Source organism: Grampus griseus, assembly GCF_964374135.1.
Source record: "Grampus griseus genome assembly, chromosome: 1".
Classification (NCBI taxonomy): Eukaryota; Metazoa; Chordata; class Mammalia; order Artiodactyla; family Delphinidae; genus Grampus; species Grampus griseus.
The window spans coordinates 76,697,713-76,713,767 of record NC_139017.1 but is presented as its reverse complement, the minus strand read 5'-3'; the positions used below and the strand labels follow the sequence as shown (position 1 = coordinate 76,713,767).

General features: G+C 42.2%; 1 long non-coding RNA gene across 2 annotated transcripts in view; it reads left to right on the top strand.

The window, feature by feature from the left end:
• Window positions 1–91: 91 nt before the first annotated feature.
• The window catches only part of LOC309827572, a 67,373-nt gene continuing 51,409 nt past the window's right edge, over window positions 92–16,055 (top strand). The window contains exons 1-3 of one of the 2 annotated variants that reach the window (XR_014297227.1): window positions 92–177; window positions 5,303–5,392; window positions 6,325–6,454. This is a non-coding gene — a long non-coding RNA (uncharacterized lncRNA). Of the gene's footprint in view, window positions 178–5,302; window positions 5,393–6,324; window positions 6,455–16,055 lie in introns of those variants that run through there. The other variant, XR_014297226.1, reaches the window with a different exon arrangement.

The following is a 16,055-nucleotide window of genomic DNA, read 5'->3' as shown; positions in this document are numbered from 1 at the left end:
AGGCTCTGAGTTGCGAGAACTACAACTCCCACAATGCTGCGCGCCGCTGGCCCTCCCCGGGAGGTATTACCCCGCCCCCGGCAGTGGGCCTAGCCCCTCAGGCGCAGGTTGGAAGTCTCCAGGAGCTGGCGGTCAGCGTGTGTAGGAGTGAGTCCGCGAGTTTGCCAAGCTGATTGGGTAGGCGACATGAAGGCAGGGGGAGATAGAATTGGGTAGTGGAGCCGATTTATTTTGAGTCTACTGAGTATAGAAGACTTCCTTGAAGTCCTGGAAGTTGGGGTTCCTGAATTAAGAGCCAAGTACCGGTTGCGAAGGGCGGCACTAGGCGCTTTATATTTAATCTTCATTTGCTGTCTCCCTTCTATGTTTAGAGGCTTAAATCGTTGCAAACGTATAGAACTTCAAGCTCATTGATGTGTTTATTTACATCCAGAATATTTCCTGTGGAAAAATCCAGGCTCTGCGTGCAGATGTCCCAGTGACTAAGCACCTTAGCTAAGCCTCAACCACCTGCTGGTCTGGTTTCTCATGAATATACAGCGGCCCAAACCACTATTCCAGATCTTTGCAACAGGGCACAATGAAACCATCTGTGCCTATCTCAAGGCAAAGGTCAAGTTGTGAGGAGAGTCTGAATATGTTACATTAAAAAAAAAACAAATTCAGTCAATTTGAAGATTTAATTGACTTTATTCAACTATTCATGAATTGGGCAGCATCCCATCTAGCAACTAGAAGAATGCTGGGAGTGGTTGTACAAAATGGAAGGCTTTTAATAGGCAGGAGGGTGGGGCAAGAAGGTATTAAAAAAAGAAAACATGGGTTCCCTTTCTGGGAAGGGCCCCCGCCCCCCGCAAGGGTTTTATCATGCAGATTGCCTCTTCTGGGGGTGGGAATGGGGGTTGATGGAGAGGGACCACGTGACAGGTTACCTTACTGGTGCTTAACCAGAAAATTCCATACTGGTCCCTTAACATTACATTGCTGGGGGAGGCAGAAACTGCAATTAGACATGGGTACTAAACCTAGATAATAAATCTAGGTTTGGTATCATGGGCTTTAGCACTAGTGATGCCACTTTGGGCCTGTGGTTTTCTTTTTAACACCATCCAACCAATTCTTTTATCATTCTAGATTCTGTCATTGAATCAAACTGGGCAAGATGTGAGGGCAACATACTTATGGAGTATGGCTCCTGACCTGAGTCTAAACTAGTTCACTAACCTAGAAAATTCTGAATGTCCTACTGTCGGGTAGGGTCAGTTTGGAACACTGCACATTGTCACAGTTTTCCCCCTGGCCTAGCCCATGGACTTACTTCTCAGAGTCTTACTGTGTGTCCTGATGCTATTAAAAACTGAAAGCTGTTTTTCTAGCTGAAGTAAGGTATCAGGAGCACCAGACAACTCAGCTTCGGAACCTGTGTAATGAAATGTAACCTCAGTGGGGAAAGCTGTTCTCAGCAGTTGAGTGAAAACATGGTGTAACTTTAGTGCAGAAGGGCCCTGGTGTTTGAGCAGCTTCAGCAGTCCTGGTTGTGCTAGCACATCAGAGCAGCTTCAAGGCAATGTAATGTTGGCCTCTGGATGCCATTCCCTTCTGCATAATGGACAGGCCACCCTAGTCCACACCCTTACCCTGGCAGCCTCAGCACAGACTTGTCAGGCATCACGAGCAGCACCTTTGACCTGGATGAGCCTGTGCTGCCGGGGTGCCCGTGTGTAGTTGAGGAGCAGTGCTGTGACTGTCTTAGCAACAGATCTCTGCAGGAAGCCAGAGCAAGAGAGGTTGGAAAATGACAGATTCCATGTGGCACTGTTTGTCAGCACATGGGAGACAACACTTGGGAAGCCCTGTAAATATTTGGTGTGTCATGTATGGTGGTGCTGGTAGTGTTAGTAAATTGCAATTTAAAAGAAAGGGTAGAAATCCTGAAATCATGCTCTAGGGCTGCAGAGTGGCAAGGGTGGGGGGGTGGTAGGCCGTGGGGGACTGAGCAACTGATATTGTGACCTTGGCTTTACCATCAGGCAGGTTTGGCTTGGGAAATAAGCCCTCTTCCCACCAAATTGTCCTCAGAGGGTTGGCTTTAATATTATGCCAAAACTCGGTTTGAATTATGAGATAAGAAACAACCACATTCACCGTTTTATCTCCAGTAGTGAATACAGTGCCTGAGTCATAAGTACTCCGTAAATACTTGCGGAATGAAATTATAGAATATATCGTAGGAATGTTGTTGAGGACATTGTTCATTACATCACTTATTGCTCCCCTGAGAAATTTGTTTTAGTGTTAGCATTAGAACAAACATTAAAACGTATGAAGATTACTTTTCCTTCATTTTTGCCTCGGCTGATAGGAAGCTTGGAGCTTAATTTTAACCTTAACCACAGCAAATATTTAGAACCTAATAGCTAGTGTAACTGTGATCTTTTCCTCTAGGATATCACCCTGGATTGGAAGGGGGCAAAACTGGAGAAAGGTCAGGCTGTTGCAGGCTTCCAGGTGTGAAACCTTTAGGAGGCAGAGTTAACAATAGAGAGCGAGAGGGAGGAAGGCGTCAAGGATGACTTCTTAGTTCCTGGGTCGGGCAACTTGCAGAGGATGCCTTTTACTGGAAGGAGGTTGAGCAGAAATTAGCAAGTTGATTTTGAATATGTACATTATAAGGTTACCTGTGAGGCATTTAAATACAAATGCCCTCTAGATTTTATGGATCTGGAACTCAGGATAAATCTGGAGTAGGAATATATAGGTGAAACTCCTCCACGCATAGCTATTAATTGAAACATTAGGAGCGGTTAAGACTCCCAGGGTGAGTGAGTCGAGTAGGAGAGAAACAGGGGGCTAGGACAGGACTCTTGAGTGTTACAGAGCAAGGGCTCGCTGTGCCACGCGCATAGAGGCCAATACTATGGCACTGGCTTTTGAGAAAAGAGCTTTATCTTGAGGTCGACTGATAAGGAGGCGGGAGGCAAGGCTCTCAAACCTGTCTCCTTGATCTATCGTCGGGGCAAAGTTTAAGGGGTTAGAGAAATTTCAAACCTGGATGGCGATTGGTTAGCCTTGAATTAGTCCATATGAGCTACTCATGCTGCTGGAAGCCAGGTTTTTCTCATTGAAGGACTTCTCACTTTGCAAAGGGCTCTGGTGGCAACATTTCCAGAGGCAATTCAGGTTTGTGGGTTCAAGCCCCACCCTAAGGGAGCCCATATAAAAGGTTACAGCTGCTGACGTACTCAAAGGATTAGAGTCCCAAACCCTGGGTTAGAGCCTGCGGTCTTTGGATTTCTCTGCTTGTCTGTGTTTGTCGGTGACTGTTTTACTTGTGAGGAATTGGCCAATAGGGTTAACTGTTGGATGACTGCAGCAAAGCTTTGCCGAATCTGCTTCCTGTCATTTTGCTCTGGTTATCCTGAGGAGAAAACACTTCCAAAATGGGGAATGTTAACAGTACCCCTGCTAATGTAACAGGAAGGGGGAAAAAAGAAAAAAAAAATGATAATATCAATCAGTCTAAGGAATAGAGTAAGCACAGTAAAAGTAATTAGGAAATATAAGGAGTAAAATCAGTGAAATGGGAGCTAGGAGAAATCATCAATTTCCAAATGGGAGGTCAGCATGGATTAAAAAGCAAAGCTTTGTGTCTTTAGAGTGATTTGACGAAAGACAGATTAAAGAGAAACAAAACAGGTGGGGCAACATTATTAGACAAATAGATATTTTAGGAAAGTTGAGATTGTTAAGGTAGTAACAGGACAAACAGTGATTTTACAATATATAATTACTTGCAGTTTAAATAAATACAGTAGTCAAACTTGGCCTACATTTAGCCAACTGTAAAATAAAGCAAAAAATCTTCCAAAACACAAGCAAAACTTGACAAGAACATTTTTGAGAAAATAGCTCTTAAATACATCTAGAGAATGGCCTGAGAAGATTGAAGTATTTTGAAGATGGAGATAATGTTTCTAATGCAGATAATAACTAGAGTCATCTGGGTATAGATCTCTATCAGTAAGTTTGTGCTTTGTTCTGTTTGTACCTGTCCTTTCTGATAACAATATGGTTCTTTTAGTGATGTGCTTTTATTCTGTAATTTTTAATGTATTATGTTCTTGGTGTTCTATTTGACTTCCTACTGTGTATGGTATACTGGAGTTATGAAAAAGAAGAAAATGATTTTCTTTTGTACCACTGCCTGGCCCAGTATCAACTGGGGTCAGGGGAAAAGGGCCCAAGAATGGGTCTTCTAATTGTAGGACTATTTTACAATTAGACTTGGTTTGCAAAAGAGAGGAGAAATGGGACAAAATCAGCTTTATCCCTGTTTCTTACAAGGGAGGAGTCTTTTACAATTAGACACATTTTAGTTTGTCTTCATTGAGAATTTTAACCCTCTTTTGTATGAGCCAAGCTGTCAAGGAGCTAGCATTGAACTGCTTTTAAGTGTGTGTGTATGTGTGTGTGTGTGTGTGTGTGTCACATACTATTTTGAGCAATATAGTGAAGGAAATCTGGTCAGCCAGCTACAAAACTCAGACTTCATGAAGGGCTTGTTTTTCTTCAGAGAAGGAACTCCCAGATGGAGAACCCTTGGCTGTCCTACCATCAGCTCTGCCTTGCACTGTGGTTATCAACTTTCTTCAGGAGTAGGCAAGCACAGGTAGTGGGCTCACGACGTTTGACCTCGACTGCTTTTTCTAAGTTATTTTGTTCAGCAGTTAAAACTGCTGAACAGTTCTCAGCAGCGAAACCTGAGTCTCTATATCAGAATAAGAATTTGCAGAAGATACGTAAAGTTATGGTTCAGAGGAAGGCCCTCAGAAAAAACCTGTTTTCCCTGAGTCAGAGCCAGTGATGATCTCAACTTAACTACATTTGTCTCCTCCTTTGGTGCCTCCCGCCATTCCCCCGCCTTATGAAGGGGGAAATCCGTCCGAGTGTTGCCAAGGCTTCCATCAGCAATCCTCCTAGAGCCCCAGGTCTGGCCCCAGCCCTGTACCCTTCCTTACCAGATAATCAACAGGGTCTCCCCTCCCCATACCCGCGAGGGTACTCAGTTTGACCCAGGGGGTACTCTGCTTCAGGCAGGGCAATATCCATGGAGACAAGTTCCCACAGGTCTAAATGACCAAGGTCAACCCAGGGGATCTGTATATGTGCCCTCCTCCTTTTCTATCTCTGATCTGTATAATTGGAAAAAAGCATATTTAAAGCACAGCTTTCCATATGTGCCTGAATGCCCTACTCCCTTGTTGAGGCAAGGTCTACTAACAAAATTAAATGACTTTCTCAGCAGAAAAAGTAAGCCTGCACCCTCCAAGCTGCACTATTACAACTGGGAGACGAGCCTCAACCAGAAGTCCCTGAAGAAATTCTACAAAAGGTAAGAGCATACATTTGGGCTGACCCAATAGTAGCAGAACTCTGTCGAGACACCAAGGCTCTAAATTTAAAGCAGTGCCCTTTAAAGAGGTATGCGAAAGGAGGTATAAAGCCTCTGCTAACCACCTGTCTTAAATCCCAATTAATCTGACCTTGTCATTCCCCATATAACACTTCAATCCTGCCGGTATGAAAACCCGGGACAAAAGATTATCATTTTGTGCAGGATTTGGGAGCCATTAACCAAATTGTAGAGGATACATTCAGTGTGCCAAATCCTTAGGCAGCTTTATCTGGAGACCTTTGCTGGTTTACAGTTCTGGATGTAAAAGATGCCTTTTATTGCATATCCCTAAGTCCCGAGTCCCAGGAACTGTTTGCCTCTGCATGGGATGATCCAGAGACTAATAGAAGACAACAATATTGTTGGATGGCACTCCCGCAAGGATTTAAGAACGCTCCCACCTTAGCCAAGGATTTAAGGGACCTCCAATTAAATGAGGGAATGTTCCTTCAATATGTGGATGCTAGTAAAACTAAGGAAGCTTCAGACCAAAATACAATCCTCACTTAAAATTTTTGGCAGACCAGGGATATAAAGTCCAAGGGAAAAGTGCAAATTTCTTAACCAACTGTAAAATATCTAGGATTTGAGTTATCAAAAGGACAAAGAAACTGACTGCCGGATCGAAGGGAAGCATTAGCTAGGGTGGTTGTACCCACCACCGGAAGGCAATTGCAAGGATTCTTAGGAATGGCTGGGTTTTGTCATATTTGGATTCCTAACTTTGGACACATGGCCAAACTCCTATATGAGGCACTTAGAGGAAATGACAATGAACCATTAGGCTGCACTCCGGAATGCCATAAGATATTCCATACCATAAAAAAATTGAAGAAGTCTATTCTAGCAGACCTGATCTGACTGTTCAGCCTTTAGAAAAGCCAGACGTGGAAATGTTTATGGATGGGAGCAACTTCACGGACGGGGGACTTCGAAAGGCTGGGTATGCAATAGTAACTCATCAGGAAGTCCTAGAAGCAGAAGCCCTCCTCCAGGTACATCTGCCCAAAAGGCAGAGCTCATAGCCCTCATGAGAGCCCTGCACCTTGGAGCTAAGGAAAAGGTAACCATTTATTTATTTATTTTTAATAGTGTTTTTGCTTTTTTTTTTTGGCCACACCATGTTGCATGTGGGATCTTAGTTCCCTGACCAGGGATTGAACCCATGCCCCCTGCAGTGGAAGCACAGAGTCTTAACCACTGGAACATAAGGGAAGTCCCCCAGGTTACCATTTATACTGATTCTAAGTATGCCTTCTCTGTAGTGCATGCCCATGGGGCCATATGGAAAGAGAGGTCTACTAATATCAGGAAGAAAAGAAACACGGAGAGGAGATACTGGCCATATTAGACTCTGTTATAATGCTGAAAGAAGTAGCCATAGCACATTGCCCGGGCCACCAAAAGACTGATAGTTATATAGCTAAAGGAAATAATTTGGCTGACCGGGCTCTAAAACAGGCAGTCAGAAATGGAAATGGATCTAGAGAGAGCAGACTAATGGGGATTTCACGATGACTCTCGGAAGACTTAGATGGTATTCGGTACCAAACAACCAAATAAGGCTGGATTTATAATGAATAGGGACTAGTGCTTACACCTGAGCATTTAATGGAAAGAATTATTACTCATCTACATCAAGGAGCCCATTATGGGAGGAATGCAACCTATCATTGGCTACAAACGTTTATTGTTGGTTCGCAAATTCAAAGGACCATCCAAAAAGTAATAAAAAATTGCCTGATCTGCATCAGAAACAATCCTAAAACCAGGCCACGCCCGATAATGAAAGGGGTGCAAACCTGAGGGACAAAAGCAGGAGATGATTGGTAAGTAGACTTTACTGTTACGCCAAGAACCATGGGAAATAATAGACATCTGCTCGTATTTGTGGACACCTTCACAGGATGGGTCGAAGCATTTCTGTGCTGAACAGAGAAAGCTTCTGAGGTAACAGAGGCCTACTAAGAGAAATCATCCCTCCTTTTGGGTTGCCTCTTTCTATTCAAAGTGGCAGTGGAGGAGATTTCATAGCCAAGATAACTCAAGGGGTGTCTCAGACCCTCGGAATATAGTGAAAGTTACATGCTTCATGGAGATCTCAGTCTACGGGAAAGACTGAAAAGAGGAATCCTACCTTAAAAGAGACAATCACCAAAATATGTCAAGAAACCAACTTAACTTGGGATAAGGTCTTACCAGTTGCCCTGCTTAGGGTGAAAGTAGCCCCTAGAGGGAAGCTCCAAATGAGGCCTTATGAAATGTTATGTGGGAAACCCTTCCTTAAGACAAAGTATTATTGCAGTTTTGAAAATGATCATGTAGCATGAGTAGCTCAAATTGTAGAAGAATTAGATACTATAACATGGATTCCCAAAGGAGTAAGGTCTGTTTTTGAAGGACTGTTAAAGTTAGGAGTCATAGTTCTGTGTATCTCAGGGTTAATCCTTTCACTCATCAGATTTTGTACTTACTGTCTATCATGTATATTTAAAAAGGCCTCCCCCACTCACATGATGATTGCTCAAGACAAGAGTTCAAGCTAGAATTTGCAAATATTTATAATTAAATGCAAAACAATTTCCTTCCTGTTATAAAAATTCACACCCCCAATCAGCAGGAACAGCTAGAATGGTCATTGCCCTATTTGCCTCAGGACTGAGGAATGGGGCTTCCCTGGTGGCGCAGTGGTTGAGAGTCCGCCTGCCGATGCAGGGGACACAGGTTCGTGCCCCGGTCCAGGAAGATCCCACATGCCGCAGAGCGGCTGGGCCCGTGAGCCATGGCCGCTGAGCCTGTGCGTCCAGAGCCTGTGCTCCGCAGCGCAAGAGGCCACAACAGTGAGAGGCCCGCGTACCAAAAAAAGAAGACTGAGGAATGTACAAAGAAAAAGGGGGGAATTTAAATAGTACGTAAAACATCGACCAGCTTCAATTGTTTTTGTCTCTTTAAATAGGTTGTTGATTAATCAAACTGAAATAGCACCGGCTTAAACTGGTTTAACTTCCTTAAAACAGGTTGTTGATTAATCAAAGCTGGAGTTATTTTACAGAGATAGCACTGTGCCTGTGCAAGACAGGAACCTGTGTCTCCAGGATGACCTTGGAACCAAGAATCTTCAGTCTACAGAACTCAAAGAATAGAAATCTTGCCACCAGAGCCCTTTACAAAGTGAGAAGTCCTTCAATAAGGAAAAGCTGACTTCCAGCAGCTTGAGTAGTTCATATGGACTAATTCAAAACAAACCAATCACCATCCAGGTTTCAAATTCCACTAACCCCTTAAATTTCACCCCAGACTCCGGCTTGAGGAGACAGGTTTGAAAACCTTGCCTCCTGTCTCTTTGTCAGTCGACCTTGTGATAAAGCTCTTTCTTTTCTCAAAAATCAGTGCCATAGTACTGGCTTCTATGCACATCAGGCAGCGAGCCCTTGCTCAGTAATGTAGGGACACCACCATTTAAGGGAAGGGCAGAGAAAGAGAGGCCTGAGAAGGAGAATGATAAGGAGTGGCAGAGATAGAAAAGACTTAGGTATCAAGGAAGCCAAGAGAAGACAGGTTCGAAGAAGAAGGGAATGGACAGCAGTGTCAAATGGAACTGAGAAATCAAGTGATGGACGGACCAAGTGTCTCCTGGATTTGACAAAATATTCTTTGGTCACTAAAGTGAGAGCGGTTCCAATGAAATAGTGGGGTGAAAATTAAATAGAAGTGGGTAGTGAGTGGGAAGTAAGTGTAGACATCTTCAAGAAGTTTAGCTGAGAAGAGGAGGTGAACAAATACAGTATCGGGACGTGTTTGATTCAGGAAGTTAAGGAAGAACTGCCTTTTGAAGATGGGATAAGTTTCTATGTATGTTTAAATGTTGATAGAAAGAAGGCTATAGATAGGGAGAGGCTGAAAATACAAAAGACAGGATAATCGAGTGAAGTGCTTAAGAGGGTAGGAAAAGATAAGAAATAAATGTAAAAGTCATTAGCCTCAGAAGGAGAAGGTACATATTGTCAATGTTGACAGGTGGGAAAGAAGAAAGAACAGGCATAAGTGGAGTTACATTTATAGTGTGGGAATTAGAGGGGTTTGCGGGGGGATAGTTTCTTTTTTTCTGCAGAATCAGTGGGGTGGGGGGTTAGGTTTGGTACTTCTTGAAGATTTGAGGAACATGGGAAAGTGAAATAGCCACAGCATACATGGGAGAGAGGGTGATGGCGAGGTAACCAGAGGCTTAGCTGGTCCCCAGGTGATTCTGATATAGGAGTTCTTCAGATCACACTTCGAGAACTACTGATAGGAGGGGATTATTTTATTCTGGGAGAGTTTTTTACAAAATGGGAGAAAATTGCCAGCTGCGAGGGCGGGGGGGGGGGACAATTAACACAAAAAGGTATCATTGATGGGACAAAATCGCTAAGGAAATGGGAGTTGTGATAAAGAAGAAAGGAGGAAGGATCAGTCTTGGACAGGAGATGTGTCACCTCTCCAACTAAGATCAGCCTTAGGCAGAGAGAGCCTGAAATCCTCTTTCATTAAGGGTCACCTCTTTCCATTAAGATGGGAAAGGAGGTAAGATAAACATGGAGGCAGGTAACATTGGTAGTTTCACTTCCAACAAAATTTTTCCCTGGTGGTAATCTCCAGCAAGCTTGGAAAAGAGAGACTATCAATAACATTATAAGTGATAATCTCCAGCAAGCTTGGAAAAGAGAAACTATCAATAACATTATACCTAGCGTTATGCTAAATCTTTCTCATGCAGTGTGTCATTTAATCCTCCTAGTAACTTAAGTGGAAGGTCCTATCACCATTTCATAGAGAAGGAAACTGAGGTTAGAGAACAGAAGTTAAGTAACTTGTCCAAGGATGCACAGATCTTAAGGGCAGAGTCTAGGTAGTCTGAATGTGGACCCATGTCTGTCTGACATCTGAGCCTACACTATGAGCCACAGATATTATACTGCTCAACTCATTGGGGAAGGGGTAGTAATTTGTGTGACATTTTGCATGGATGATACCATGCAACATGGTAGCATGGGAGATTGAAACTGTTTTTCCTTCATGACTTCTCACCCGTAAGTCTTTCTTCCTACCATCACCTCAGTCCTGATTGATGGCTTTTTTTTTTCCTGAATATCATTTAGAACTTTGTTGCAAATGGCAGAAAACTGACTCAAGCTGGCTTAATATGAAAAAAGAAAAAGAATTAATTAGCCCATGTAATTGAAAACTTCAGAAGGCTTAGCTGGGTAGAAGCTCAGATAATAATGGTTTCTGGTTCTTTTGAAGCCTTCAGCTCCATCTCTCACTCTTTTGCGTTTTCCGTGAAACTTTATCTGGTGACTCCTAGCTCCTCCCTGGGTCACACAATGGCTATAGCAGTTCTATCTCTTTACCACTCAGTATATCTAGAAACAAAGATTTCCCCCCATATAAACAAGTCCTGGGCCTCGGTCATTTGCAAGATGAGACGTGTTTTTTAAGTTATAAGAAATCATTTCCAACCATCTCTGGAGTTGAAGAGGAAGTCAAACCCACCCACATGAGCAAAAAGGGTACAGGTAGTTCTTCAAAGGAGACTCGGAATTGTTTTTACCAGAAAAGTGTGACTGGATGATGAGGGGGAAACAACAGATGTTTGCATGCCTCTCTCCCAGCTTTTTTCCCCTCATTAATCACCTTCCTATGTGATGTCAGTGACTCAAGCTGAAGTTGCTGACCTTTTGGCAGAAGAAGGTGGGCTTAATACGCTATACAACTCTTACCGGTCATATCTGTGTCTATACATCTTTATCATTTCCTTGTTTAAATGTCTCTATTGGCTCCACATTGCCCACGGAAGAATGATTTACAATATCAGTGTTTGATGGTCCACCACTCTGGTCTTCCATGCTGTTTTAAAGTCCTGGAATACTGGCATTTCTATTGGTGTGATACGGTTATTTTGGAGTTTAAAAAGTCTGAATCATTTATGTCTTGATACACAGAGACATGCTTCATTAAAATCTTGAATCAGATATAAGTGCGCTTGTTTAGAAAGCCATCTTCTATACTTCCATAATCCTTAAGCAAAAGAAGAAAATAACAACCACCAAAGCAAAGCTTCTAATGCAAGAATAGTTCTTATCTATCACAAAGATTTCCAACAAATGGAATAGGAACAGAACACTATTGGTATTAATATGGTGTCCACATTAGAATCTCCATTTATGTAAGATGAGACAGGAAGATGAAGACAAGTGAGAAATACTTTCTTTGAAGCAAACAGACAAAAACAGCTTGTTACAAACAAATATTGTCCCTGCAAAGAAAGAAAATATTGACCCCCCCCCCAAAAATCTCCTCAAACTTATTAACCAAGAGATAGGGTTGTTTGAAGATAAGGGACTAGAGAAAATACTGATATTTAAGAACGTCTTATAACTATCTCCTTATCATTCCCTTAACCAGCATACATTCAGAATTTTTTAGCAACTGAAAAGTTTTTCACAGCTTGATGATATCGTTGATAGACTAATATCACTTTAAAAACAATTGTAATTTTACTTCATTTTAAACCCTAATTAAACTATTTTATGTAGAATTTCCTTCAAGCAATATTTTATTTTTATATTAAAGTGATATGGTTAATATATTTCAGTATATTTGCATTTATGCTTATGAATTTTTATATTTGAAATGTAATAAATACTTAGTTTTCCTGATCTCGGGTACTTAATATGTGAAATAAGTACCAAAACCTCCTGAAATTTTATCCAGTATTTAAATGACTGTTTAGCTTGGTGCTGGAGGCCCTTCCTGGCAGCCCCTTGTCTACAGTCCCAGCCGCCCTCCTGCATCCCCATCCCGGGGATGGGTATGTTTATCTGTGTTTCCTTTTCCAAGTAGAGCTTGGATCCAGTCACCTCTATTCCTTTGCTGGAGGCTCCTTCTTCAATTTTTACCTATAAAGGTTACATGGGACGAGCACAACTGGTAGAATGGAATCTTAAAGCAAATTCATTTTTGTCTCGCACTATCTTTTTAAGTCTGCACCAAGGGGCTATTTCTCTCTTACATTTAGAAAAGACAAAGGTTGTCCCTCAGAGGTAATAACAGTGCTGTCACTTTTTAGGGCACAAACTGTCAACCAGGCATTTAAATGGGAGTCCGAGATGAGAATTGTTGTAACTTCAACTTACAGTTGAAGTGTGTCCTCTCCTCCAGCTTCAGCTGGCTGCAGGCTAGAAGTCTGAAATTTGAAGATCGGGGGGAGAGGGGCTCTTGGCTTCTCTCTTTCCTCCTTTCATGCTCCTTCTTCTCTTCTCCCATCTTACAAACTTGTTTTTGGCCCTTTCAGGGTCTGGAGCCTGGGGAGGGGAATTCGTGGATTCATAGAATTCTTGGTTGATCGATGCTGTGGAAGTGATCTAGCTGGTGCTCTCTGGACCTTGCAGATGTTTGAAGCCAGTTTCCCTCTTGAGGGACTTTTCATGGGTTCCTCAGAGACCTTCCCTTTCCCCGCTTCTGCAGCATCTACACGTCCAGCAGCAGTTCATTTCTAGCTTTCACCCCTGCAGGAGGCCATTTCGACCAGGGGCTAAGCATAACCATGTCAATTCCCTTTCCCTCAGGGATCTCATTTGGTCCATAGGAAACACCATTCACCCAGACAGACTCTGGGAGTGTAGCTACCTCCCCACACCTCAGCCCTCGACATTTTGATTTCTCCAGTGTGATCCAGTCAGCAGACCTGTGTCCCTCAAACTGTAGGAGACACACATTAAGCTCCGCAGATGGTTCCCTCAAAGTCCTGTCCTTTGGTTTGAGATAAGGAGCGGATATCCCTTCTCCTCCTCATTCACCCTTAGTGAGGAGGGTAGAATTCTTCATACACAGTAGTTCTTTCCAAAGAAATCCATTTCAAAAAGCTTCCTATCGCATCCCTTTATGCCATCAATGTTGGTGACCATTTGAGAGTTACCTGCCTCTCCCTTCTCCCCTTTTTACCATCTATGTTTTGGTCCAACACATAGCTCTGGAATGTGCCTCAACTGAAGCTTTTATTTTAACATCTTGCTACATCCCTAAAGATCACTTTCATGCCTCTACCTCCACAAAATCTTACTGATCAGCCCCAAGGTAGTAATTTTCTACTTTGCCAAACTCTTAGGTGTGGATCATTATGCCATTCACATGGTACTTATTTTCTGCCTTGTATTGTACTTACTTAAGTACAATTATTTCCACCAAAAATTTGTTAAGTTCCTCTAAGGTAGACACTATGCATCTTTGTTTTTATATCACTAAAGTCTTACACACAGTATGTAAATAATATTTGTTATATCCAAGAAATGAATCGCTCAATATTGCTGTGTATGGTAAAGTCTTGGAAAGTAGACAATCTTTCCAATTCAACCTCTATCTACCGTCCTGAGTTTTAAGCACTGTGGCCAGTTGAGGATACAGGCACAGACAAGACAAAGTCCTGTCTAGAAGCACTCATAATCAGCAGAAGAGATGGTATATTACAAAAAGTTACATAAGTCTACAATAAAGGTGTGATCTAAAGGTTGTGCATAGGAGGGAGTGGTTAACTAACCAGGATGCTCAGGGAAGTCTTCATGAAGTTGGAACTACTTGAATTTTTTAAAAAACTGAGCTATAATTTACTTATCATGAAGTTCATGCTTTTAAAGTATACAATTCAGTGATTTCTAGTATGTTCACAAGGTTGTGCAACCATCACCACCTTGTAATTCCAAAACATTCATCACCCTCAAAAGAAACCTCATGGGCTTCCCTGGTGGCGCAGTGGTTGAGGGTCCGCCTGCAGGGGACGTGGGTTCGTGCCCCGGTTTGGGAGGATCCCACATGCCGCGGGGCGGCTGGGCCCATGGGCCGTGGCCGCTGGGCCTGCGCGTCCAGAGCCTGTGCTCCGCAACGGGAGAGGCCGCGGCAGTGGGAGCCCCGCGTACCGCAAAAAAAAAAAAGAAAGAAACCTCGTACTCCTGAGCAGTCTTTCTCCATTCCCCCTCCGCCAGACTTTCTGTCTTTATGGATTTGCCATTTCTAGACGTTTCATATAAATGGAGTCATACAATATGTGGTCTTCAGCGTCTGGCTTATTTCTCCTAGCATAATGTCTTCAAGGTTAATCCATGTTGTAGCACATATCAGAATTTCCTTCCTTTTTAAGGTTGAATAATATTCCACTGTATGTATATACCGCTTCATCCGTTGATAGACATTTGTGTTATTTCCATTTTGGGGGCTATTGTGAACAGTACTGCTATGAACATGGGTGTGCAAATATCTATTTGAATCCCTTCTTTCAGTTCTTTTGGGGAGACATCCAGAAGTGAATTGCTAAGTCATATAGTAATTCTGTATTTAATATTTTGAGAAATCACCATAATATTTCCCATCGCAGCTGCACAATTTTACATTCCCACCAGGAATGCAGAAGAGTAGCAATTCCTCCAAATCCTTGTCAACACTTATTTTCTGTTTTCTTTTTGTTTTTTTATAATAGCCATCCTAATGAGGTGAAGAGGAATCTCACTGTGGTTTGGGTTTGCATTTTCCCAATGATGGTGATTATCTTTTCATATGCTGTTGGCCATTTGTATATCTTCTTTGGAGAAATTTGTATTTAAGTCAAAAGGCTCACTTTGTTTTTTCTTTTGTTTTGTTTTTTTTTAACTTTTATTGAGGTACAGTTGTTTTACAGCGTTGTGTTAGTTTCTGCTGTACAGCGAAGTGAATCAGCTGTATGTATACATATATCCCCTCGTTTTTGGATTTCCTTCCCATTTAGGTCACCACAGAGCACTAAGTAGAGTTCCCTGTGCTATACAGCACGTTCTCATTAGCTATCTATTTTATACATATTAGTGTATATACGTCAATCCCAATCTCCCAATTCATCCCACTTTTCCCTCCTTTGGTATCAATACATTTGTTCTGTACGTCTGTGTCTCTATTTCAGCCTTGCAAACAGGTTCATCTATACCATTTTCTAGATTCCACATATATGTGTTAATATATATATTTGTTTTTTCTCTTTTTTTAATTTTTGAATTTTATTTTTTTATACAGCAGGTTCTTATTAGTCATCAATTTTATACACATCAGTGTACACATGTCAATCCCTATCGCCCAATTCATCACACCACCATCGCCACACCCCCGCGGCTTTCCCCCCCTTGGTGTCCATACGTTTGTTCTCTACATCTGTGTCTCAACTTCTGCCCTGCAAACCGGTTCATCTGTACCATTTTTCTAGGTTCCACATACATGCGTTAATATACAGTATTTGTTTTTCTCTTTCTGACTTACTTCACTCTGTATGACAGTCTCTAGATCCATCCACGTCTCAACAAATGACCCAATTTCATTCCTTTTTATGGCTGAGTAATATTCCATTGTATATATGTGCCACATCTTCTTTATCCATTCGTCTGTCAATGGGCATTTAGGTTGCTTCCATGACCTGGCTATTGTAAATAGTGCTGCAATGAACATTGAGGTGCATGTGTCTTTTTGAATTATGGTTTTCTCTGGGTATATGCCCAGTAGTGGGATTGCTGGATCATATGGTAATTCTATTTTTAGTTTTTTAAGG